Raw genomic sequence first — 26,031 nt, 5'->3', positions numbered from 1 at the left:
ACTATGGCTTCAGTAAAGTCATGGAGCTCATTACCAGGAGGGGGTGATTGTAAACTTAAAAATATTTCTATCAAGATTAAGAGTACTGACTTTGAGGTCAGACAAATATGGAAAGCTGAGTTATGTTATGTTACTCTGGGCTAATTTAAAAAACACATATGAACACCAGCTTATACACTGGTGAAACTTAGAAAAGAGTAGATATGTGATAGAGTTATTATGAGAATTTAGCATGATAATGTATATGACACACAACATACAGCCTCAAACATTTTGCAATCAACAAAGCCTTCACAGAGAAGAGTGACTAGAAAGGACATTACTGGCAAAGAGAATAGAATGAACAAAGGGATTGAGACAAACAAGAAAATCACATGTTGTAGTTTGAATGCAGTATTGGATTTCTGAAAGGGAGAAATGGAAGACACAAGTAGAAATGTGGGATATCACCAGATGGTGGATGGTGTTAAATGTTATTTTAAGGAGTTTGGATTTTATTCAATGGGTAATGAAAAGTGATTAAACATTTTGGTGTATTAGAGCAACGTGATTTAAATTGGACTCTATGAAGATTAATTTGGCAGCAATCTATAAGGACAGATAAGAGGTGAGAATGGCCAGATGTGGGAAGTCCATCTAGGAGATTAATACCACACATAAGTGATAATGAGTCTTGAATTGAATGGTAGTGGTGGTGATAGTAATAATGCAAAAGGTATAGATTTGGGGGATTTTTTTTGGTAGACTTGATAGGATTTGGCCTTGGAAATGGAGGATAGTAAGGGGCAAGATAGAGAAACAAGTCAAAGCTGTTTTTGAGGTTTACAACCTGGGCATCTTAAAGTGTTCCTGAGCCATTAAAGAGATTTTATTAGGAGATTATGAGTTCTGCTCAGGACATTTTGTGCTTGAGATACAAACATGAGAGATATCCAGGTGGGCATCTTGGTCCATCTATTGTAAATACAGATCTGGAACTAATCAGAGAGACTGTGATACAGTTTTGGTATTTTTCTGATTTATGAAGAGGACTGAGGACAGAGCCTTGGGGGGTCCTTGGCATTTAGAAGACAAAAGGAGGAAGCCAATGAGACAGAAAAAAATGTTTTCTGAGAAACCAACTTCAATAATCTATAAAGGTAGGAGCTTGATTAATGAAAGTTCAAGAGTGTGAGACAGAGAGATGACGGTGTGGAGAATGAGGATCAAGATGACTGATTCAAGAATAAACACTATTTTCTTGGCTTCTGTAATTTTATGCCCACACAGTTATCCTCCTGTTTTCTGACCAACGTGATTTTTAACCATTAAACCATTGACTTTTTCTCAGTCATCATTGTAGATGACCTCTCAGTAACATCCTGTTATTGACCTCTTGAAAGTCCGTAACTAATACCTTCTATGTAAAGCACAAATCTCTATTTCTAATCCTTGTCTTTTTCCTAAATCTTAGCCGTTCATTTCTAGCCATCTACACAGTCATTTTCACATGTGTGTCTACCTGATATTCAAACTCAGCATGGCTCAATAGTCCCCTCTTTCCAAAGCAACTTCTATTTTGGCTTCATTTCACCATTCTCTCAGTTGTGATGGCAACTTGACTGGGCAACTTGACTGGGCCACAAGGTGCCACACTTTTGGGCAAACATAATTCTGGGTGTGTCTATAAGGGTGTTGCTGGATGAGATTAACACTTGAGTTGGTAGACTGAGTAAAGCAGAGGTCCTCCTCTTTTTTTTTTAATTTAATATTACTTTATTTTATTTATATTTGGCTGTGTTGGGTCTTCGTTGCTGCACATGGGCTTTCTCTAGTTGTGGTGAGCGGGGGCTACTCTTCATTGTGGTGCTCAGGCTGCTCATTGCGGTGGCTTCTTTTGTTGCAGAGCACGGTCTCTAGGCACATGGGCTACAGTAGTTGTGGCTTGCGGGCTCTAGAGCACAGAGTAGTTGTGGCGCACAGGCTTAGTTGCTCCGCGGCATGTGGGATCTTCCTGGACCAGGGCTTGAATGCATGTCCCCTGCAATGGGCAGGTGGATTCTTTTTTTTTTGCGGTACGTGGGCCTCTCACTGTTGTGGCCTCTCCCGTTGCGGAGCACAGGCTCCAGATGCGCAGGCTCAGCGGCCATGGCTCACGGGCCCAGCCGCTCCACGGCATGTGGGATCTTCCCGGATGGGGGCACGAACCTGTGTCCCCTACATTGGCAGGCAGACTCTCAACCACTGCGTCACCAGGGAAGCCCAAGCAGGTGGATTCTTAACCACTGCACCACCAGGGACGCCCAGAGGTCCTCCTTAATGTGATGGGCCTCATCTAATTAACTGAAGATGTAAATAAAACAAAAAGGTGGGGCAAGAGGGAACTTAGCCTGCCTAAGCAGGGACATCAGTCTTCTTTCCTTGGACTGAAATTAACACCATTGGCTCTCCTGGTTGTCAGGCCTTCAGAATCAGACTAGAACTACATCATTGGTTTTCCTGGGTCTCCAGCTTGCTGACTGCAGATCTTGAGACTTTTCTCAAGCCTCTATAATCATGTGAGTCAATTCTTTATATAAATCTAATTCCTTGGTTCTGTTTTTCTGGAACCCTAACTAATATACTAAGTTACTATAGTTTGAAACCTTTCAAGGAGCTTTGATTTTCTCTTCTCTTTCATGTTAATCATTAGTAAGTTTTTCAGCTTTGGCCACCACACTTAACACTCTTCTTCATTTCCTTTGATACCACTCCAGGGGGCAATTGAAGTCTTCTTCAAATTGCATTCCTGTTTCTTCTCATTTCAGTCTGTTCCATTTGTAGCTGCCAGATTAGTCTATCCAAAGACAATTTGGATCATGTCAAACAATTTCAGTGGCTTTTCACTCTCTACTTAAATAAATGCAAATTTATTAGCCTTTCAATACATATTCTCCATAAAATAGTTCCAGTTTATCAGAGGGAATTAAAACTCCCTTATTTGGATTCAAAACAATTAAGAACACAAGAAAACGATTAGGAGAGATAGCAAGGAGAAAGGGGTAGAGGAAGTAACTGGTTCAGCAGCTATGAAACCAAGTCAACTGATTTTACTGGAGGTATACTATATATGAAACCGTGTAACTCAGATTGGGACTTGAACCCATGGTCTTTTAATTGAGATCACACACCTGGTTTCAAGACTTAATGAAGTTCAGGTTCTTGATGTCTCATCGTTGCAGAAATAATTCAGTGAGAGACAAACTGATAGAAGTGGATTTACTTAGAGAGACACACACTCCACAGGTGGAGTGGGGGCCATCTCAGAAAGCGAGAGCGGCCCCAGGATATGGGGTTGTGTTTTTATAGGGATGGGTAATTTCATAGGCTAATGAGTGGGAGGAGTATTCCAGCTATTTTGGGGAAGGAGTGGGGATTTCCAGGAATTGGGCCACCACCCACTTTTTTGACATTTATGGTCGGCCTTGGAACTGTCATGGTGCCTGTGGGTATGTCATTCATATTGATGATATGTTACAATGAGCGTATAATGAGTCTCAAGGTCTAGTGGAAGTCAACTTGTCTGCCATCTTGGACCTATTTGGTTCTAATCAGTTTATGTTGTGTCCTCCAGGCATGTCATTCTTTTAAAGGTTGTGCCCTGCTCCTTTCCCTCCTGTTTCATATATATGACAAAAAACTCAATCTACTCAAAAGTGCTGAGCAGAAACAACAATCAAGAAAGGTCACCACCATTGAAGGGGCTTCTATTTGTTTGAAGAAAAAGACTTCAGAAGATACTAGAAAAAGATGATCTCTCATGGATGGATAATACAGTAGGACTTTATCCTATTTGATCAGAATTCATAGTGAATATTTCATTCAGTACTAGGTATTACCCTATAAGATGGATAGAGAAAAAAATGGAAGTGGGAAGCAGCCGCATGGCACAGGGATATTAGCTCGGTGCTTTGTGACAGCCTGGAGGGGTGGGATAGGGAGAGTGGGAGGGAGGGACACGCAAGAGGGAAGACATATGGGAACATATGTATATGTATAACTGATTCACTTTGTTATAAAGCAGAAACTAACACACCATTGTAAAGCAATTATACCCCAATAAAGATGTTAAAAAAAAAAATGGAGAACATTCTTAGGAGTGTAAGCATAATGTTAAGTAAAGGAAAGAACTTTATGTCATTACAATCCACATCACATATCATGTTATATGGGATATTGATGAAGAAACTGATGATGTTTTATATACAAATGAGAAGATTTAGAGGGACCTGAGATGTCTTCTAAATATATAAAGAATAATCAAGAAGAAAGGTAATTTAACTTGTATATTATGGCCCAGACAAGCACATTAGGACCAACGGGTGAAAAGAAGATAGATTTATGCTCAATGTAGAAAGAAGTTTCTTATAGTCAGTGCTGTCAAAAGGTGCACTAGGTTACTTCAGGAAAGAGTGAGTTTTCTGTCATCAAATATTTTAAATTTATTTGGAGAAGAATATTACAGGGTTGATTCAAACATTAATAAAAGTATTGAGCCACATGACCTCTAAGGTGTCCTCCAAACCATGGTATCTAGGATTCTACCCTTCTAATGCAGATTTAGCCCAATCCCTTTAACTTTACCATAGGTTCCTGCCAGACATGGCTACTCAGAATCTCTTATAGTTATACCTTCCCAACTCAATTCCTCTGCTCAGGTTCTGATCTTTTCCTGGAATGATCCTTGGCTGACATACTCCAGCAGCTTGAATTGTACCTAGATTATTCTTCCTTATCAAATGTCTCCCAACTTAAGCATCTTCTCCTTATTATCCCAACTACTGGGTATGATGTATTTAAATGAAAGAGCAGGAAAGAACATAACAGAATATTGAAAAATCTTTGTCTTATTTCCTTTCCTCCTTCTTCCCTTCCTTCCTCTCTCCTCCCTCCCTTCCCTTCTCCCTCCTCCCCCCTCCCCTCCCCTTCTCTCTCTCTCTCTCTCTTCCTATCTTTCTTTCAAGTTTAAATATTGTTGTAAATAGTTGACTGGGGCAAGTTCCCGTGGTTCCAGTTGTGAAGGAAGGAAAGAAGGACAAACTAAAATAGAAAGAAAACACCATTTTCATAGCCTTGAGGAGCTGAATGAACTAAATTCACTTTTGGTTATTAATAAATTGGTAAATATTATGACAGATGCAATAACTATCATTTTTGAGTAGTCATGAAAGGTGAAATCCCCAAGGACACAGCTCTGGGATTTGGAAGGGATTTGAAAGGGCACAGCCTTCTGCCTTAAGGCAAGGAAGTTATAGTCAATGCCTTCTTATGGGCGAGGCAAAAGCTATACCCCTATAAAAATGAAAGGTAAAGGACAAATTTGGTATTATGTGGATCTTTTAAACACTGGTTCCCAGTAAGAATATGATGGATTGAAATAGTACTTAAACATTCACAAGATGTTTTTATGTACAACTTGTCATCTGATTATCACAAAAATGAGGTAAGCAGACATCCTAATCCTCATTTGCAGATAAGAAAACTCAAAGTCAATGAGGCTAAGTGATCAGGATCTTTAACATTTTATTCCAATAACCTTCCCCCCCACACATAAAAAATGATTCATCATGGCTTCCCTGGTGGTGCAGTGGTTGAGAGTCCACCTGCTGATGCAGGGGACACGGGTTCATGCCCCGGTCCGGGAAGATCCCACATGCCGTGGAGCGGCTGGGCCTGTGAGCCATGGCCGCTGAGCCTGTGCGTCTGCAGCCTGTGCTCTGTAACGGGAGAGGCCACAACAGTGAGAGGCCCACGTACCGCAAAAAAAAAAAAAAAAAAAAAAAAAAAGATTCATCAGTGATTTGCTATGAATTTTTGAAAAATTCTGGCACCAAGTGTGAAATTTTCTTCTTTTCATGGTAGCGGCAAATTACAAGGAGAAAATAAGCTCAGAAATGTGGTATTATTAATAGTATTCCTACTAAGTAAACCAACTCTATCCTTTGAAGATCTCATCCAAGGTAGCAGACAAAAAAATCTCATTGCATTTCACAGATGGGAAAATGAAAAGGAGTCAGTAAGTAAAAAAGATGAGTGGTTACAAAGAAAAAGGAGAAAGGAAAAGAAATAGGGCCTAGTAGTGGATTGCTGATGGAGGCTTGGTTTCTAAGGAGGAAGGAACTGTTGACAGACTGAGTACTACCATAAGACAAGTAGAAGTAATATGATGCCAAGATTTGATTTTGCAATTAGGAAGAAACTGGTGATTGCCACATTTAATTGAAAGCAAAAGATGTGACTAAGGAGATGAAATCCACTGTTTTGAGAGATCTGGCCCAAAAGAAGGTATTTGTTTATTGGTAGAAAAGGCAACGTTGTAAAACAGAAAAAAATAAACCAATAAAACTGTCTTATGAATTTAAGGCAGACAGTTAAGAATGAATAGATACTGAAAAGGCAAAAGAAGATCAATACAAGTGGGTTAAAGAAGTAGAATATTTAGAAGATAGGAAAAAGAGCACAAAAATAGAGCAGGAGGAAAGAAGAGACTAAGGTAGCTGGTCTTATTGGAGCTTTTCCATCAATCTTAGAACACTGTTTAGCTTGTACTAGTATTTGTTTTACTAAGGATAGTTTGAAAAGGAGAAAAGGGAAGATGGAAATGCTGATGCCCAAAGAATCAAGCTTATGTGGCAGAAGGAAATGAGAAGGCAAGAATACTGTGGGATTTACAAGCTTGAAAATAATGGGAAATTCTTGGCATATCCATTATGGAATGTATATGAGATATTTCGAAAGAGTTAGATACAAGTATTTCCTAGAAGCAGCAAGGATTCAGTTGATATAAGAAAGCATGGCTTTGATGATTCTGTGATTTTCTTCAGCAGTCCCTTTGGGCCCAGGAATATAAACAGAAATTAGATAGTGGCTATTACCCTGATCAGAGGTTTAGAACATAGTTTCTTGATATAACCTTGTAATGAGCTTCCAAGGGAGACCAACAAATCTCCATTCTCTAAAATCTCCAAGACTAAAATAAACAATGAAGTTCCTTTGAGTACTGTGACCCCATGAATAATAATTTTGATCACCATACATCAGATTTCTCTCCTCTAAATAGATAAAAAAGGACAGAGATTATTCCTTCTAATCATGGTGTATTTTCCATTAGTCCAAATATTAATCTCTGCATGCAGTAGGTGTTTAATAAATGTTTTGCTAAATAATTCTAAGGCTTTGGAGCAATTGAAACACCTTTAATGAAGCTTATAATTTTTCTGCTTAAAGATGCCCTTTCATCATTAGTATATTTGTTCACTATTTTCCTATTCTACTAAGCTAAATTCACATACTCTTCGGCTCTAAAACCAATGTATATTTCAATTTCAGTAAGATATGGTACCTGTAATTCACTGCATCTTATTTTAAGCTTGTCATATTAAATACATAAAAAACCTTGTTAGGGACTTCCATCGTGGCTCAGTAGTTAAGAATCTGCTTGCCAATGCAGGGGACACGGGTTCGACCCCTGGTCCAGGAAGATCCCCCATGCCGCGGAGCGACTAAGCCCGTGTGCCACAACTACTGCGTGCTGCAACTACTGAAGCCCCCACGCCTAGAGCCTATGCTCCGCAATGAGAGAAGCCACCGCAATGAGGAGCCTGCGCACTGCAATGAAGAGTAGCCCCCGCTTGCCGCAACCAGAGAAAGCCTGCACGCAGCAGCGAAGACCCAACACAGCCATAAATAAATACATAAATTAAAAAAAAAAGGAATCTTGTTAGGCTCCAAGATCTTATCCTAGAATTGGGAAAGGTTTTGATATTTAAAAAAAATATTCTCTCAAAATTTCAGACTTTGCCAATTCATTTCCCTCTAAGAAATGATCACTTCAAACAAAAACAAAAGAAAGAAAGAAAGAAAGAAATGATCACTTCATTTAAACTGTAAATTCATTATTATTTAGTTTCATAATAATATCAAAAAAAGTAGATTGTAATTTTTTTTCTCCTACTGAATTTAGCAGTTGAAATCTTCTCTTATAATTTGGAAAATTTCCACATTTCTCAGAACTTCTAAATAGATAATGTTTTGCAACTCTTCAATTTTTTTCCTCAATTTTTTTCTATATAAAAGAAAAATAAGCCCTATAGTGTGGTCCCTCAGTTTGGAGTTTGTCTTTCTATTAGTGTAGGGAAAAAAATAGTCTTAATTTTTACTTTGAGGCTACAGATAGTAGGAAACATTTCCATGTTAATTTTCATACATATTCCCTTCAATCCTGGTTTTATAAAAACATAATGGAAAATACTGGAATACATCAAGTTGGCTGACACATTTTGGAACTCTTAGATGCCTTGAATAATGATTGAGACCTTTGGGTTATTATGTGTACCAAGTCTTTTGAGGTTCATCCACTTCTATTTTCCATCTAAAGGAGACCTTGGTCTTGTGACTTCTGAAGGGACAAGCCCCAATGTCCCAGATGCATTCCCCTTTCATCCTCTAATCTGAGTCATCTCACTCACCTTCTAAGGCCAGGTATCTCTTGCTGTTTTCTGTTGCATGAAGTGGCCTTTAGGCTTCAGAAAATTTAAAGGTCATTTTCCTTTCTTTGAAACCTCACTGCCATTTTGTTACTTACAGTGTCAGTTTCAGTAAAAGAAAACAGAGAGGTGAATTGTTATTTCACTGGTGATAACCAGAGCTTTGGGGAGTACCTCTGAGAGTTGGTTTCAACCCTGGGTCACAATGCCAGTGTCCCAGACTGAGTTCCCTTCCCTTTTAAACACCATAAACTATAACCCAACAATGCATGGTATTCCTGGTGTGAAATGAAAGTTGTTCCATAAGAACTTGCTTCATCATAGAAAACATTTATAAGGAAGAAAAGAAGTGAGCTCACTGAATAAACAATGAAAATTAGGATAGGGCTAAATCATTTTGCCTTCCAAAGCTGAGTTCTTAAAAAGATTTTGGGAAATTAACATCCACTACAGCTTTATTGTAAGATTCTTTCCAAGATAAATCATTAGATATTTACCTAAAGTGGAGCCTTTTGTGGTAAAGAGAAAGCAATGGGTATTACCTTATAAATTCCCTTTTGTTTGTTTTGAACTTCTTTTCTACTGTTGATAGTAAGATCTTATAAAATATTATATCTTTTCTAAAGCTGCAAAGTACATTTTCCAAGCCTGTTAACTCTGTAGCTTTATAAAATCCATTATTTTATCATCATTACATACCTGAATGTTGCCTTTCATTCATTTTCTGACATCAACTGGTTACTAATCACATGAAATGAATACTGATTGAATGGTCTATTTGCCATGAAATCTGATTGGCTAATTGCTCAGAAGCACAAAGGTCACTTGCTGAATTGTTTTGTACTTTAGTCCATATTGTCCCATGTTCTCTCTCAGCCCTTATTTCTGAGAACATTATTTAGCAACAACAAAAACAACAAAAAACAAATCCACACATCAGAATTCTAACCAAGAGCCTTCCTCCCAGCCTCCAAGGCAGAACTTCAGCTAGGGAAATTACATTATTCTTTTTCTGGCACTTTTGCAGTGCCATAGTCAATCACACAAGGAAACCTTCAAATAGGTATCTAAAGAAGCCCAACCTTTGTGTGACTAGGTGTCTAATGGTAAAGATGTCACTAATGATGGAAAAGTGTAAATTGGAGGTTCAAAGTGTACTCATTTCAATCACGTTTACAATCTCATTGAAAAAAACATCAATGCCTTCACATTTTATTCCTCTTTGAAGGAGAGAGAAGCTTAGAATAACACTTCATCATCATTACCAATGTATTCTGCAGATAGACAAGGGATAGCTTTGAGACGTTCCGAGGCTTTCATCAACTGTTATTGGCGAACGAGAGGCAGTAACACCTTTTTGCAACTGGTGGGTGCGCATAAAGGATGAACTGTGCGTAAAGAAGAAAACATTTATAGACAGAAAGGCAGGGATGGGAGGCAACTGCAGGAAATGCAGATGGTATGACTCCTGTTCAGGAGACACATTTGCCAAGTTCTTTAACTTCACATTTTAGGAACTGAGCTTCCAAATCATCTGGATGCCTATTGCTAGCTTGCACTGATTTTGAACATTGTCTCATAAGAGAGAGATTCCTTACTTAAATATCTAATTATTTATTTTAAATGAAAGGAGGGAAAATCCTCCAAATGGCCCATGATTCTTCTGGTACAGAAGTTAATGAAACAACTGAAAAGTGAGACCCCCAGAGGTTCTCGGCATACCAAATTCCCATTTTCGATACTCTGGTTTCTCAGTTTTTCAACGTTTTCCTGTGTTCAGTTTCCCCCTTTATTGTTTGCCTCTTTCTTTGTCCTTCTTTCCTTCTCTGAGCCTCCATCCCCCATTCCTCCAGCCTCTCCAATTACCAGCAGTGCTGATTGTATTCCTCCCCTTTCTCTTTTTATCTTCCTCATTGTCTCAGCCGGGGCTTTTCAGGTACCTGAGATTTTTATTTTTAACTGCTTCCTCCTTTTCTGTTTATCTGCCTGTCACTGTCTTTGCTTGCTTCAGCCTCCTCCTGTGGGTGAATTTTTATCTCTTTTCTCTGTCTTAACCAATCATTGCCCATGGAGGCATTTTTCTTTCTTCTTCTTCCTTTTTTTAATCCAGTCTAAGGCAAAGTATGAACAGTCTGTCAGAGAGGTCATTTGAGATTCTATTTAAAAATGAAGTTATGGAAAACCAAACTTTTCTTGCTGCCTCCACCAAAACCAAGCAACAACAAAAAACAAAATCTCAGCTCAAAACCTCGCTTGCTGAAACACAAAAAGGAAAACAGATGGATCATTTCAGTCATTATCGGAGGATCCCATCATCTAAGGTGACATTTAGCAGTATAAATTAATTAGTGGCTGAATTGCAAATCACGTTTTGCTTTTAGGTTTTGTGCTCTTCAGTGTTAAGATTTCTGATGATCATGTACTGAATCAACATATATTTCCAGAGAGGGCTGCCTGAGAGTAGGCTTTTCCAGGATAAGCAGTTAACATTTAGTCAGAGAAAGGGCAATGCAGAGGGAAGGGCAGAGCACCTGAGAGGGTGGTAGGGTAGAAACACAGGTAAGGGTAGAACCACAGAGTGTTCTCTGTGTCAGCACAAAGGCAGAGATATTAACATGAAGGCAATGGGAAACTACTGATGGTGGTTAAACAGAAATGGCACATAGCTAATTTATATCTGAAAACAATCATTTTATAGCCGTGCAGAGAATGAACTAGAGAAATGTCAGAGAGGAGGCAGGAAAGCCAGTTAGGATGCTCTTGCAGTATCCTACATAAGACATGATAAAAACAAAAAAAGTAGAGAAATAAGAACAATTCAAGAGATATATGTCACAAGCTTAGTGACAAGTTGGGTATAAGGAGTAAGAAAATGGGAAGAGTCTGGTATGACACTCAAGCTTCTGTCTTGAGTGAGTTGAGGTATCACTCACAAAGAAAGAAAATTCAAGAATAAAAATGGATATGGATGGAAAATATGATGAATTTAATTTTTTACATATTGGATTTAAGTTTATTTTGGGAATAATCAATGGGGATATTTATCAAAGAGTTAGATATATGAGCCTACAACTCAGGGTAGGGGTCTAAACTGGAGTTCAATTCTTGGAAGGCACAGAACATAAATGGAGCTGTAAATAAATTGAATTATCCAGTGAGAACAGATACAATTAGAAGAATAAGCCTTTTTCATCCATTTTACAAATGTTAAAACATATTGAGGTTCTACTGTAGGTACAAAGAAATTAGGGAACTTAGATCTGTGGTGAGGAGAGAAAGAAGAAGAAATGATCCTTGTCGATTCATTCACATTTATTTATGTATTCAATAAATATTTATTATACTATTAATACTAGGAATCCAACTGCTTCTTGATCACAAATAGTTGGAGATGAGATTTTAAAAGATTTTGAATAACTAAAGGCCAATAGCCTCTTAGATGATTAAAGAGACTCAGGGAAAAAATTCATATTAAGGGTGGGCCCTCAAGGTAGCTACCATTAAGTTGGTGGGAAGAGGATGTAGAGCTTAGAAAGCAAAAGGAACAAAACATGTTTGAGCACTAGGTCCCCAGAAGAATATTGAGCATCGTTATTAACACAAGTTGAGGACTCAAAGAAAATAGATCAGAAACCTACAAAGATATTTAGGGAACTGTATCACCAAAGAAATCATGAGCTCAGACTGAAAAAGCCAGAATTTCTGGGAAAAAAAGTAATTTTTGAATATCTATGTAATTGAGAAATTGGCTGAAGAATTTCATTGTTAGATACTTTTTAAAAACCTTGGGCTACCATAAGCAGAAGCTGAGCTTCAAAAGTTGTGTAGTCTTCAAAGAGAACATATTTCCAAATTCCTGCTTCAGATGTCATCAAGAAAGTGGTAGGTGAGTGATAGCCTCTCCTACCCCCCCACAGAGGTTAGATCTAGGAGCCACTGAGAAAAAAGTGGGCAAGAACCCAAAGTCAGAGAGGCTCAACAACCACCAGGTTGGGGGCATGGGGCTTTTATAATATAACAGCCAGTGGAATTTTGGAATTGTCTTGGACCCATGGCCAATATTTATCTCCCATTCATCCCTCTTCCCAGTGAAACAGTGTATTGCAACTATACCATCTCCGCTCCATCACTGTATATTAGGGGTATACAGGATGGGAGAAGGGAGGAGAGAGACAACTTATCTTTTTATGTCCTCATTTGTTGAACTGGGAGGAACAATATCTGGACCTCATGGGTAAGGCTGTGGAATCTGAGGTGCACACAGTGAGACTGGGTTGTCTCCCTTAGGGAGGGGGTCATGGTATTCTGTGTGAAAAAAGAAGTCTGTGACTATCTGGAGGCCAGAAGGGCCGACTGTGGCAGAGAAAATGCTTTGTGTTTACTGTATCTCATTTCATTTACTTCTATCTCATTTCATCTCATTTCATTTACTTCTTTCTCGGCACAAATGATACTGCATTTTTAGCCTTCTCTGCAGTCAGGTAGGGTGAAAAGAGGGAGTTGTGGCCAATAAACTATGAGTGGAAATGAAGTGTGCTTCTTCTGGGCTAAGGCAGTTATGAGCTTGTGGCCTACCCTGTCCACTCCCTCTTTCCCCATCACAGTGACCTTGGAGGCCATATTTATAGGATGGCAGAGCTACAAGGTGCAGAAGAATGATACATGTAGGATGTAATATGAGGGCAGAATACATTTTTATTGTGTTAAGCCATTGAGATTTCAGGAACTAGAGTGGAAGTTAGGATTAATTATCCTGATTGATTTAGATAGCTTTCTCCTCTCTTCTCCACCCCACATAAGAACAGTAAAAACATCTACTAAATAAATAATATAATTAGAATTGACATCCTCAAAGTTTAGGAAACATTCATCAAATAGAATATAGTTTTACAATGTTTCATTTATAGACAGGTTTCTTGGATGATTTGTGAATTCCTGTTCATGCTATCATTGATTAAGCATCGGGACCTATTTTATCTATATATCAAATTCTGCATCATACCTAAAAATGATACTTCTGATATGGGATCTTTAATACAGATATATTTTGCAACAATAAAAAAATGCTTGAATACAGAGCTTCTTTCTATTTAAACAATTGCATGGAATGGCTCCCTTATCCTTGTATACATAAAAATCTTCAAATCCTTCAAATTTTTCCAGCAAGTCAGAACTTCTACTTTCCTTCTAAGCTCTTCTGTACATAAGGGCAATAAGAAATTGTATGTCTGTGATGTTTCTAAAGCTATATATGCGTTTCCTCTCTAATCACACTCTACCTGGATGACTTTCCATTCTGATAATGTCTACATCCCCTCTACAACTATGAGAAGCTCCGTCTCATCCAAAAGCTTTCTAACTACAAGAAAACCAGATAAATGTAAACCACTACAATGGGTAACTTCTTTATGCCTTGATTTTAGTGATAACAAAATCACATACAAATTTTCACTTCAAATGCTCCCAAATGGATAACTTATTGTCATTCTGAGCTACTATATTTCCCTTAATGACACAGTTAATTCTCTTCTTAGAGCGTTTCATTTGGTTCCATGTACACGTGGAAACAACAAGCATACTTAAAAGAGTAGTAGCAAGCAACAAACAATGAGTGTTCTCCCAAGCTTGCTTCTGGAACAAGTCAAACATTGGCTATCAAAGCAGAGAACAGAATGGCCCCAAGGTAAGGCTTCCTGATAATGATTAATTGTGGGTGGATTTAGCATGAATCCTTTAGAAAGAACATAATGTTGAAAATTAGAGAACTATAAATACACATTGGCTTTCGAATTTCCTTCATTTTTATTAGGAAAACAATACTTCAGTTATCAACATGGCTAATATTTTGCAAGCTCTGAGTTGACAAGGGTTCTTGTAGTTAGTTGAGTTACAAAAAAAGTCATCCACATGTCCTTGCTTGTTTTCATCAACACCATCTATTTTGTTATCTCTCCTATGTTGTTATGACTGTCTAAAAATGTATTTGAAAACAATTAAAACTCTTTCACCCTGCAGAATGTTTTGATTCCCTTTCTCTTGAGGTTTCTGCTTCTTTCCAATGAAACTATAGCATTTCTCTAAATGAGAGGTGCACAGTGATATCAAACAGACAATTCATTTCTTAAAGGGCATTCAATTTTCACACTAAATGATTTGTTCTGAGGATGAGGGTACAGTTCAAGTTACGTGGCAAACAGAACTAAAGAAAGTGAAAGAAATTCACAGGGAGAGAAAAGAAGCCGGAAAAAAAGGGAAAAGTGAATAGCTTATGTTCTGTGTATAATATAAATAAACAGAAAATAAATGCTGGCTACATCCTTGGTGATTTTCTGTTTCAAGGAAACAACCACCACAATTATAGTTTTCATCATACTTCATGCAACATACCTAGAAGGGACTTCTTTCCAAGAAGATACTGGTAATTTGACAATTATCACTAGTTAATAAATAGTACTTTTAATTTATACTAATGACAAAGCTTGATACTTCAGATGAAGCTTGATACTGGACACTAGTATTAACATCCAAAAGGACACATAAATCTTCTTGTTGGAGTTATTTTACTATGCTCTTTGTCAACCTGTTAGTAATTGAAAAGTATTCTATCAAGAAACTAGATCCATAGGGTCGGTCTCCTCTATAGTGCTAAAGAAAAAAATCTTTGACTGTGTGCTGGAATTCCTGGGTGCAGCCTGGTATATCCTTATTGTCAGTGACCCAGGCATATTGTACAAGGGTTTGTAGTAGGTCTATTTCCTGGAGGGAACCATTGTTGTTTTGGCAATGTATCGAGACACCAGAGTTATTTTCTTCAATTCCTAGATGTAAAATAGACTGGATAGGACAGGTTGTTTTGTAGTCCCGATTTTTAACAGTTAATATTAATAATGATAAGTGGATCAACTTAGGCTGCAGACTTGACTTAGAGCAAATTAGAGTGACTCAGAAACAATCCAGGATCCTGTTAGAGGCATCTGATTCCTAGCAAAATGATCAAAAAGAATATTCCATGCATCATTCGGGGCTGTAATGTAAGTGGAGAAAAGTCCTTGCATAGGATGAACATTTAGGATCAGCCTTAAGATCTAGAGAGGTTTCTGAACTGAGTGTGTTGAGATGACACATAAAGAGATTTGTGTGAAGATCAAGAGAATCCAGTTCCTAAGCAGCTTCCACACAGCTGACGATGGTTTTAAAAACATTTCTTTATTGATTCCTCCTTGAAATGTAATCCAGTCAGTGAGATAGAAATCTCTTTACACTTGAGTCTTATTTGTCATAATTATGCATCTTTAGGGTTTCATAATGACCAATTTAATCACTTTGCCGTTTAGAGGACTATAACAGCCAATCATGATAATAGGTTTGGTATTTGGTAGGAACCATTTAACACCCAAGAGCCCTTATTCTTAGCCTCTTGATGCTACTTCAACTTGACAGGCAGCTTCTGATTAGCACATGTTGCAAAACCTTTGGTAAAATTCTCATTTCATTTAAATAAACTCTGTGACCTAATAGTAGGCATGTTGTCTTGCAAAAAAGGTCACCATGTAAGAGAAGTTTTCTCCAAAATGCTTATTCTCTTCCTAGTCATCCATTATAACAATCTGAACACACCAATCAGCTTCTACTTCCTCAGGAATTCCAAGTGTAGCTTGGTTCTAATTGGCTGCCGGTAATGTACCAGGACTTTCGAAACAAGCCCTGCCATTGTCATTGAGTGATATTGTGAAAGTCACAAGCTATGTCCACCTAAAACTTACCATTTTCCTATCATCAAAAGCACTTGCCAATAGCTTGTTACACAACATGATGAAAAACAGCACAAGATCGTAGGCCATTTGTTCTCCACCTTCAGTGGACATAAGGATAACCCAGAGAGTATGCTTTAAATGTAGAGTCTCGGGGCTTATCCTCAGAGGCTCTTATTAATTCTGTCCAGGATGGCCCCGGAAAACTCCATTTAACAAGCACCCCAGTGATTTTCATATAAGTAGCACAGGATTACATCTTGACAATTATTGTATAAGGCCAATTACTGGTAGATTGGCTACTATAGGTAAAGATATCTCAGTATTTTATCTAAATGCATTGATAGAATGGTTTTCCTTTAAAAATTTTTTTCTGCCTATGCCTCCACTTCCTCTAAAGAATCCTTTTTCTAAATTATTTTGTAAATGAATGTGTGAATGCATTTATTTCCATGGGAAAAAAAGAAAGTAAGACAATACAGAGCTTTTGTATTTACATTTAAAAGTGAAGAGAGATTAGACTTTGGGAAGCTTTGCCAAGGTCATAACTCACAGTATAGCATCTGAGTATGTAGGTTCAAATACCATCTATGGCATTTACTAGATTTTAGTTATTTAACCCTCTAATCCTCAGTATCCTCATCTATAAAATAGGGACAGTGATATATATTTTATAGAACTCCATAAAAATTAAATGCAATTATGCTTATGTATATATACATATAAGATATATATATCTTAGCAAAGTACTTGACCCAGGGTAATCTTATATCTTCACTGTACTCATTAAGGGACCAGAAAGAAATGTTAACATATTTGAATATCTTTATCTGGGGAAAGGAAAATGTGGCTTCAAGCCACTCTCTCTAACCTAGTCTCCTATAAGTAAAAGTAGTAATGAACCAGAGAAGAAAAAAGTGTCATTTAAAGACCGACAGGCTGCAACTCTGGAGGGAATGCCTCGGGATTGCACTGCAGGTGGCTAAATGTGCTGAGGCTGGCCCATGCCCAGCAGTACCACTGCAAGCTCAGATGGCAGGAATACAGCAGTGCCCTGCTCTAGGGTAAAGCGGATCATTTGGAACTGTCTTCTTTGGTCCACATGTTTGCTCTTGCATATGCTACTGGATTTTTTTTTTTTGCTCAAAAATAGCCCAGTGTCTTGTTCTGAAAGGGGACAGGTGGAAGTGGATAACAGGGCTGCAGGAACTGAGTTATTTTCTTTGCGGTCAGTATAGTTTGAGAAGAAAATGTACAGCGCACACAATTCTGTTATAACATACTTTATGAAGTATGTTAGCTGAAGAACACTTTGGGTTGTTTTCCCCAGATTAGATGTCCTCGTCCCCCAGCTCCAGCTCTGTGCCAGCAGCAGCCTGGTGTGACGCAGATGGGGACTCGATCAAAATGGCTGCCTAAGCCCTCATTTGCCATGACAGCTGTAGTTAATGAGGGCCAGAAGGTGAGTGAGGGCGATGTACTGATGATTCACAGAATTGCGACTCTCCCCAGGGTCAAAACTCTTTTTCTGCTGCTGTGGCTGCTGGTCTTCTTGCTGTAGAGTTTTGAAGATAGATGTTTGGGCTCCTACAGGTGAGTAAGATGATCAAAGACACCCTCCTTCCTCTAGTTTCAGCATTAAAGCCAGGATGACACCATTGAGTGGATTTGGTCATTCGAAACCTTAGCGTCTTCTCATATAATGCAAATAAATGCCAAAAGATTTCTTTTGCAAAATGTTTTCCTTATAGAAAACTTTTCAAAAATACATTTATTTTGTGTATTGATGGCTCTTCTTCCTTTGTGGAGGTTTATGATGTGATGTTGACATAGTTCATAAAGATGACGAAAGGGTAACAATGGAATAACTTGAAGTAAAAGTAAATTTACGGCAAGTCAAAGCTATCTTGAGGTGGATAATTAAGAGGTTGCCTTGACGTGACTACTCATAAATTTGTCTGCTGCCCTAATTAAAGCTCTGTGTCGGATTAACACTGACCTCCCTCAGGGCTCTCTGCCTTTTCAGTCACAGGACTTTGAGAACTTGGTGGAGACCCTCTTTTCTGCTTCTCTTCCTGTCTACCTGGCTCATACTGGTTGTATGGATGGGGGAAATCTCTCCAGCACTTGGTTTCAGGTTTCTAAAGCTTGATATAACATGCAGCTATCTGGCCTCAAAGCTATGCATGGCTCAGTGTTCTATCCTGTAAGCAGGGGATAATTTTACATTTCCCCTGCACACCGTATAGGGATATTCTTATTATTTCTAAGCCAATGTTTTAGAACACAGAGATTCTTGAGACAAAATGATAAATAAATGCTTATAAAAAGAAACAAACAACAATCCCCCTAAAATTTTCCAGTGGCAGTTTGAATATATGACATAAACCTGGGCTCAGCTCCAGTGTAAAATCCAACATGTCCTTTGGACAGCCTTGAAAATGTTAGGAAAAATTCCACCTTTGTTTTTCATTCCAACTGCTGTGTTACCTATGGCCATGAATTCCTCTGATCTGTGGTGTATCTAGGAGATGTAAGGAATTTAGTATTCCATAAAAGAATCAATTTCTCAAAAATTCTGACTATATTACATAGATTCAGATAATCTTATTAACATTTAATGATTATGTAAACTAAATTCACCTATTCCTCTTTTGAAATTTGCTAATAACTTGTTGCTTGAAAGTTTTCTAAGTCACGACACTTCATGCTAATTTGATTTTTTATTTTCATAACGGTTTCCCCTGTGTTCTTAAAGGAACAGATTATTTTTCATTATAAAGATTAATGTGCTTTTTTTTTTTACCTTTTGCCCTGAAAATTGTGACACTTTTGCAATGGTGGTTAGTTTTTTTTTAATTTAATGTAAAAAATGAGGTATCTTTTAAAATGTAAAATGATCTCCCATCCCTTTCCCTTTTCTTATTGGTATTCCCGACAAATGTATGAATCAAAACCAGAGTGTTGACTTCTCTCAGCAGAGGCATGTTATATTTGAAAAGAATGCGGCTGATAGGCCACAGGAATGCAGACTCTTAGAAAAAATGCAGATTGTTTTCCAGGTTTGAGTTCTGTTTTGAGAGTCTAAAAATTACAAGTTCAAGTCCCATAGTTTCCATACGGCAGAAGTTAGGACAAAAGAACTTTTCTTGTTTTGCTGCCCCCTCCCTGTGAAAAGAACCTGGCCTTTGGAAATGACCAGCGGCAGCCCAGCATTGCAGCAGTGACAATACCAACCAGGGGAGTGACTTCCTGGATGTCACAGTGACTTCACCTCCCCAGATCACCTGTTCCCCTGGTGGCATATTCAGAAAAAAAAAATAGCAGTCAGTTTCAGGGCAAGTGGGAGGGGCGAGGATGGAATTTCATAAGTCTGGAGGCTTGTAAGGAGTGACTCTAAAGAGGAGAAAAGGATAGACTCACTACAGGCAAGAAGGGAATTATGATTGAAACAACCACTCCCCCCCAAGATCAACTTTATTTGGTTACCCAACTTGGGAAGTGGGTCATATCAGTTATAAAATTATTTAATTATAAAAGTATCAGGATCCTATGCCTCTTTCACAAGGCTTACTTTCTCTTAATATTGATGTAGTCCTTATCTGTAAGTGATGTGTTGTGCTGTTTATAATCATTAGAGGGGCCACATTTAACTGCTGGAAGGCAGTTCCATTAGGCACAGAGTTAGGGATCTCTACATACTGGTAGTGGAATGTCTTGGGGATTTGTATGGTTAAGAGAAAATAAGTCAACATAGAGTCACAAAGACTGAATCCTCTCTTTGAGAGGCTTGTTTTATATGCTAGACTTTAAAGTGAGATTTGGCCAGAGTGACCCCACTCTTCCTTTAGCTTCACCTTGTGATCCTGAAGGGAACAACAGTCAAGTTTAGCTATTAAATCTTTGCATTCTACACTGACTGGGATTTGGTTAATAACAGGTATTTGCATGCAGATACTGGGGTGACAATGTACTAGAGAATGTCTTTTCCCCCACCCCTCCCTGAAACAGATGTAGCAAGTGTGATACAGGTATAAGTGAGAGTGTAGTTATCTGGGCATGGCATAATGCCCATTTTTCCAGAGACGGGTGCAAATAAAAGTTTACGTAAAGCATTCCCAGAAGCCTCCCTGTACTTGTGTACCTACAATCACTGGTCTTGCTGATTTAAGCTCATCAGCTTTTTCCACATAGAATTCATGAGAGGAATCTTCCATAATTTTAATAAAGAAAGGAGTCTGTCCTGCTCTAGGGCCATCTATTTTCTGTGTGATGCCACCATTATTCCTGTCAATAGCCAGATAGTTAAGAATACACATGATCAATAGCTTGCCTCTTCCAGAGCTTTGTTACATCTTCACCCCAAACTGCTTGTGAATGTTTGAGATTAGTGCAGATCCCAGAGAAGGGGGCCCTTGTCCCTTTTGATTAATTTCGCATCCTTCCTCCCCTCAGTATTCAGGACCTGGGTGACTGCTAGACACACGGTACAGGCTACTCAGGGAATATTTGTTGATGATGATGGTGATAATTATTCCATACCACAGACCATTATTACTTTCTCTGATTAAGAATCGCCAAACTCCTTAATTATTGGTTTTATGTTTTTGTTGTTAGTGAATTTAAGGAACTACATATATTCCAGAGGGTGTTATTCCAGAGGGTGTTCAGAAGGTGGTTAGATAGTTTTAGGAACAGATTCAGACTCCCCCCGCCCCATCACCTATTTTGGGGGGGTGAGAGATTTGTCTCCCCTATTTATTTATTGATTCAACCATTTATTTCTATCAGTATGGAATCATGGACATTTATTTTATATTTTGAGTTATAATCCAATATACTTTATTTTGTTGTTCAAATTGTTCTAACTTCCCCTATCACCTATTTAATGATCAGTGTTGTACTAGGTTTATAGAGGGGGAAAACGTAGTAAAATCGGAAGGTATACGTTTTAGTTCCCTTGAGTTTACATGTTAATAATAGGGCAGTAGAGTTATTCAATGCAAAACTGAGAAAAGTAATACACATTACTACTGATCACCAATGACTTATCCCCAAGATCAAATTTTCCTTTAAATTAATGAGCATTAATTAGCAGCTGTTGGGGAAACCAGTATATTTTAATCGGTATATTTTATTTTTCCAAGAAGCATCAATGATTTGTCTCTGGGGACATACGAATAATTATCAGAGAAAGCTTAGCTCGAGACATAATATATTAACAATCAGAACTGTGGATTGAATAAATACCTGAATTCCATTATGATTGCCGAACAACTGGTTAAAAGAGTACTGTAGAATATATTAGAATTTAAGCAAAACATTTGAAATATGTGGACTGGATAATGGTAAAGTGAATTCATAACTGATTGAAAACTTTTCCCAGAAAATTAATTAAAGGACTGATGTCAATTTGAGGAACTTAGAAAAGAACATGATAATCAAACTTACTGATTATAATCAGTTAAACAGATTAAAATAGCTAAACCACAGAATAACAGTAATAATAATGATCACACTTTGAAATTTACTACATGTTAGGAATAGTTAGATGGTAGAATAATATCCAAAGGGTAAATGTTCTGGAGTAACATATGCAGATAAACCCCCATCACTTTTTATTTCAAGCAAAGTCTTCGGGGGCCTGCTGTTTCGTTTAGACTTTTGTAACAAGAATTTTGAGATCATTGCCTTATTATAATATTTCAACAATAAAACAAATCTACTAAGGTTGCATGTAACAGGGATAAATGCAAAGTCTTTCCCTGACATTAAAAAACAATGATGTAAATTCAAGATGGGAAATAGAAGGCTCATTAGACTTGTGTGTGAAATCATTCAGGCGTTTTTTGTTTGACTGTGATCTCACAGCCACTGGTATGGCTTTGGGCAAAAAAAAAAAATCCACCAAAGTCCTCATGAAACTCATGATAATTCATATAGGTTAAATTCATATAGTTTTTCCTTATCCTTTGTTCATTTCTCACTTTATTACAATTTTTTCAGGAAAGGTCATTTCCTCATCACCCCTTAGGCTCCTTTCAGTTTTCAAGAAAAGTAAACCAGGTCTATTCAACCTCAAGTTAAGGATGGGTTGGATTACTGGTCAGAGTTATTCTCCAGACCTTCCTCCCCATCTCCCACACACAGAGAGAAAACCAAAGGCAGGACTCCTGGCCTTTTTCCAGAAAGACAAAAGAGAAGTATGTCTGTTGGCAAGATCCCTGTGCAGGTTGGGGAGTGAGTGTCTCGCTGTGAGTCCTAGGAGTTAGTTATTTGTTATCTAGCCTAGCCATACACACTCCAGTATGTATAGAAATCACAAGGAAAGCTTGTTAAAATGTAGATTCCTGGACCCCATACTGGTGAGATTGTTTTGGTAACTCTGAAGTGAGGCTTAGAATTCTACATTAAAAAAAATACATAACCAAGTAGATTCAGTTTTGTGTTCATTCATTTGCTAATTAATTCAACATATATTTTTGAGCAGTAAATATTCCCTGGGCACCCTTCTAGGTTATAGCAGTATCACCGAGGATAAGGTAGTGAACAAGATGGACAAAGTACACATCATCGTGGGACTTAATTCTACTGTGGGGCTACAGATTTTAAAATCTCATAAGTAAGCAAATGATGAACTTTCAGACAGTGACAGTGATAAAATAACATAAAATAGCACAATGGCAAAACAGTAGCAGAGAGTGTGTGATATTTGAGCTAAGGTGATTAGAACAGCTTTCCTTACAATGCTGTATTTGAACTGAGGCCTTAAGATAAAAAGAAGCATGTGTGCATGTATGTGCACATATATGAGTCTGAGGCACAGGATGTACAGCAAGTGCAAAGGCCCCAAGGTAGGAAGAAGCTTGGTGACCTTGAGTAATAGAAAGTAGGTCAGTGTGGCTAGAACAGGGTTTCTCAACAGTAGAACTATTGATATTTGAGCTAAATAATTCTTTGTTGTGTGGGGCTTTCCTGTGTACTATAGGATTTCAGCAGCATCGCTGGCCTCTACACACTAGATGCTGGTTATACCCACTCAGTTGTGACAACCAAAAGTGTCTCCAGACATTGTCAAGTGTCTCCTGGGAGGTAAAACCAGCCCTAGTTGAAAACCATTTTATGGTAGAGCTAGTGGGAGAAGGGGAATGGTACGAGATGGGGGTGATAAAGTAGAGAAAGGCTAAATCACATAGGGCTATAGTGATTGCTGGATCTAATTCCAAGAGATTATGGAAGTCGTTGGAGGGTTTTAATTGGGATTGGGGGAGTTATATAGATAATTTATGTTTTTAAAAGGGCACTCTGATGCTAGGTGGGGAATAGAGGAGGTGGAAAGTGGAAGCTAGGACTACTGAAGCAGTATAGCAGAGAAATGGTGGGATCGAAATAGGTTTAGCAGTAAAGATTGTAAAAAGACATTGGATTCAGAAAGTGTATTGGAAGGAGCCCTAACAGGACTTTGGATGGCCGGTAGACCACACCTGGAGAAACAACAGTCTTGACCTTTGCCGCTCAAAATGGGATTCCCAGACCAGCAGCATGGTCTGTACCTGGGAACTTAAATGTACCATCCCTGGCGCTACGTACCCCAGACATGTTGACTCAGAATCTTCATTTTAGTAAGGTCCCCCAGGCAATTGCTATGTATGTCAGAGTCTGAGAAACCAGCTCTAGGCTAGCTTCTCATTTTATTTATAAGAAAAGAGATGCTCTGACAGGGAGAGTGGTCTGTTCAAGTTCACAGAGAGAGCCAGGGGGCAGTCAGAACTAAAACCCACTTTTCCCATTTCCTAGTTCCGGGTTCTCCCTAGCAGTCCTCCATAGGGTAATGTGTATCTCCTGTTAGAGCCCTTCCTTAGCCAGAAATTGCAAGTTTGTCCCTCAATTCTCATAGGGCAAGAAAAAGTCACCCTTCAAAAAATAAAAGATTGAAATTCCTCCAGGGAGGAAGAATTAAAGACCCATGGTAACAATTTAGAGCAAAAAAGCGTTTAAAAACCAGTTACCAAGCTGTGTTGCTGCCGCTCACAGGGCTGGCGTCTCTTCCCTGCTCTGAGTGTTAACATTGCAAATACAAAACAAATCCCTTGAAAAATGATGCCGGGATTGGAGTGTGGGCAGTGATGATGAAACTTTGAGATCAGCCCCTGCTCAGAGAGCTGCTTGGCTACGTATTCGGTGACAGGAATCTTCCGGATCACAGGCAGCAGGATTTGCAACTTGAACCATGTTCCTTTTCCCTCCATGTAAAGAGAGATCTTGGAAAACTGAGCATCAGTCTGTGTTCCCCTTGTCTTTATCATCCTCTTCTCTTGCTAGCCCAGACTTGCTGCTTTCTCATCCCCCAGGGAAATGGACCATTTGTCTAATTCTCTTCTCCTCAAAACCTAAAGTACAAAGTAGCTACTGTCCTTTTTGGCAGCTCCTGCAGAGCTAATATGCTGTGCTTATCCCAGTATGTGGGCCCCATGATATCATAAATTAGAGAGCCTGCTTTGCAGGATGAGCTTGAGGTGAAAGAAGGATAAGAAAAGTAATTCAAGTCCTCAAGGCTGCCTTTCATTTGACAATATACCGATCTCTATCTCTAAGCCTTGGGAGCGCTAGGGCAGCCCTGACTCCTTCGAAGCCGAAGCCTGGGAGTGATTAGGTAAACTACTTCTGGGGAGAGGGTTTTCCGATTTCCTGGAGTTAGCGGGTTTATAAAGAGCAGATAAACCAACCGCTGTATGAACACGGAGGTCGGTGGGCAGGGAGATGACTACAGGCTCATATGGGAAGGAGGACAAAGCTGAGTGCCTTTTTAGGGCTGGATGTGAAAGCACTCCTCTCTGTAGGGGTCTGGCCCCCAAAGCACACAGCTTCTGTCATTGCACAACTGTCATCTGCCATTAGGAGGTTCCTGACAGGGACATGTGGTGTTCTCCAGTGCATCTCCCCAGCATGCGAAGCCAGGCAGTGATGCAGGGGTATGTGTGTGTGTGTGTGTGTGTGTGTGTGTGTGTGTGTGTGTGTGTGCTGGGAAGAGACAACAAAGAAAAAAGAAGACAGATTAAATAACAGTTCTGAACACTCAGATATTTACACAGTACAGACAGTAGGATTTGAGCCACATTTTCCATTCTGTTATTAGGGACTGTGGGTAAGTCATTTTATGCCTCTGGTTTTCATTTTCCTTCTCCACCCACTGAAAATAGCAGAAACCTATGATTTGTAGACTTTTTTGTAAGTGCCAGGCCCCATACTAGAGCACATTGTAAGAGCCACCTCTCTCAAACTTCACAATAACCCAATTATACAGGAACTATTCCTTTTTTTTTTTTTTGGCAGATGAAGACACTGAGGCTTGAGAAGGTTAAGTACATTTCCTCCACAAGCCTCAGACAGGAGGCGATGGAGCCAGGATTCCACCCCAGGCTGTGCGACTCTGGAGTCCTCAGGCATCAGCACGATGCCTCCTCAGTGATGATGCCCAGCTCATCCCGTGTCTAGGGGTCAGCTGAGGCACGAGTGGGAACACACACTGTACTCCAAAAGCTGCACCAATGTTGGCCACAGTTATTTAAAGAATTCAGCATTAACTTATTTACTCATTGAGTACTTGCTGAGAATCTGGTTCTATTCTACAAAGTGCAGTTAGTTATCCCATATGGAGAAGGGGAGTGAGAAAAGAAGCTCTTGGCTCTTCCCTCAAGTCACTTACATTTTATCAAGTGTTGGGAAGGAAAATAGTGTTATCCGTATACCAGGTTTATGACACCAGAAATCAAGGA

The 26,031-nt window shown here is 38.8% G+C and overlaps 1 protein-coding gene across 2 annotated transcripts in view; it reads right to left on the bottom strand.

The window, feature by feature from the left end:
• The window catches only part of LSAMP (limbic system associated membrane protein), a 647,085-nt gene that overhangs the window by 180,026 nt on the left and 441,028 nt on the right, over window positions 1-26,031 (bottom strand). The window lies entirely within an intron of this gene.

Source organism: Phocoena sinus, chromosome 4 (assembly GCF_008692025.1).
Source record: "Phocoena sinus isolate mPhoSin1 chromosome 4, mPhoSin1.pri, whole genome shotgun sequence".
Classification (NCBI taxonomy): Eukaryota; Metazoa; Chordata; class Mammalia; order Artiodactyla; family Phocoenidae; genus Phocoena; species Phocoena sinus.
This window is presented reverse-complemented; position numbering and strand designations above follow the sequence as displayed.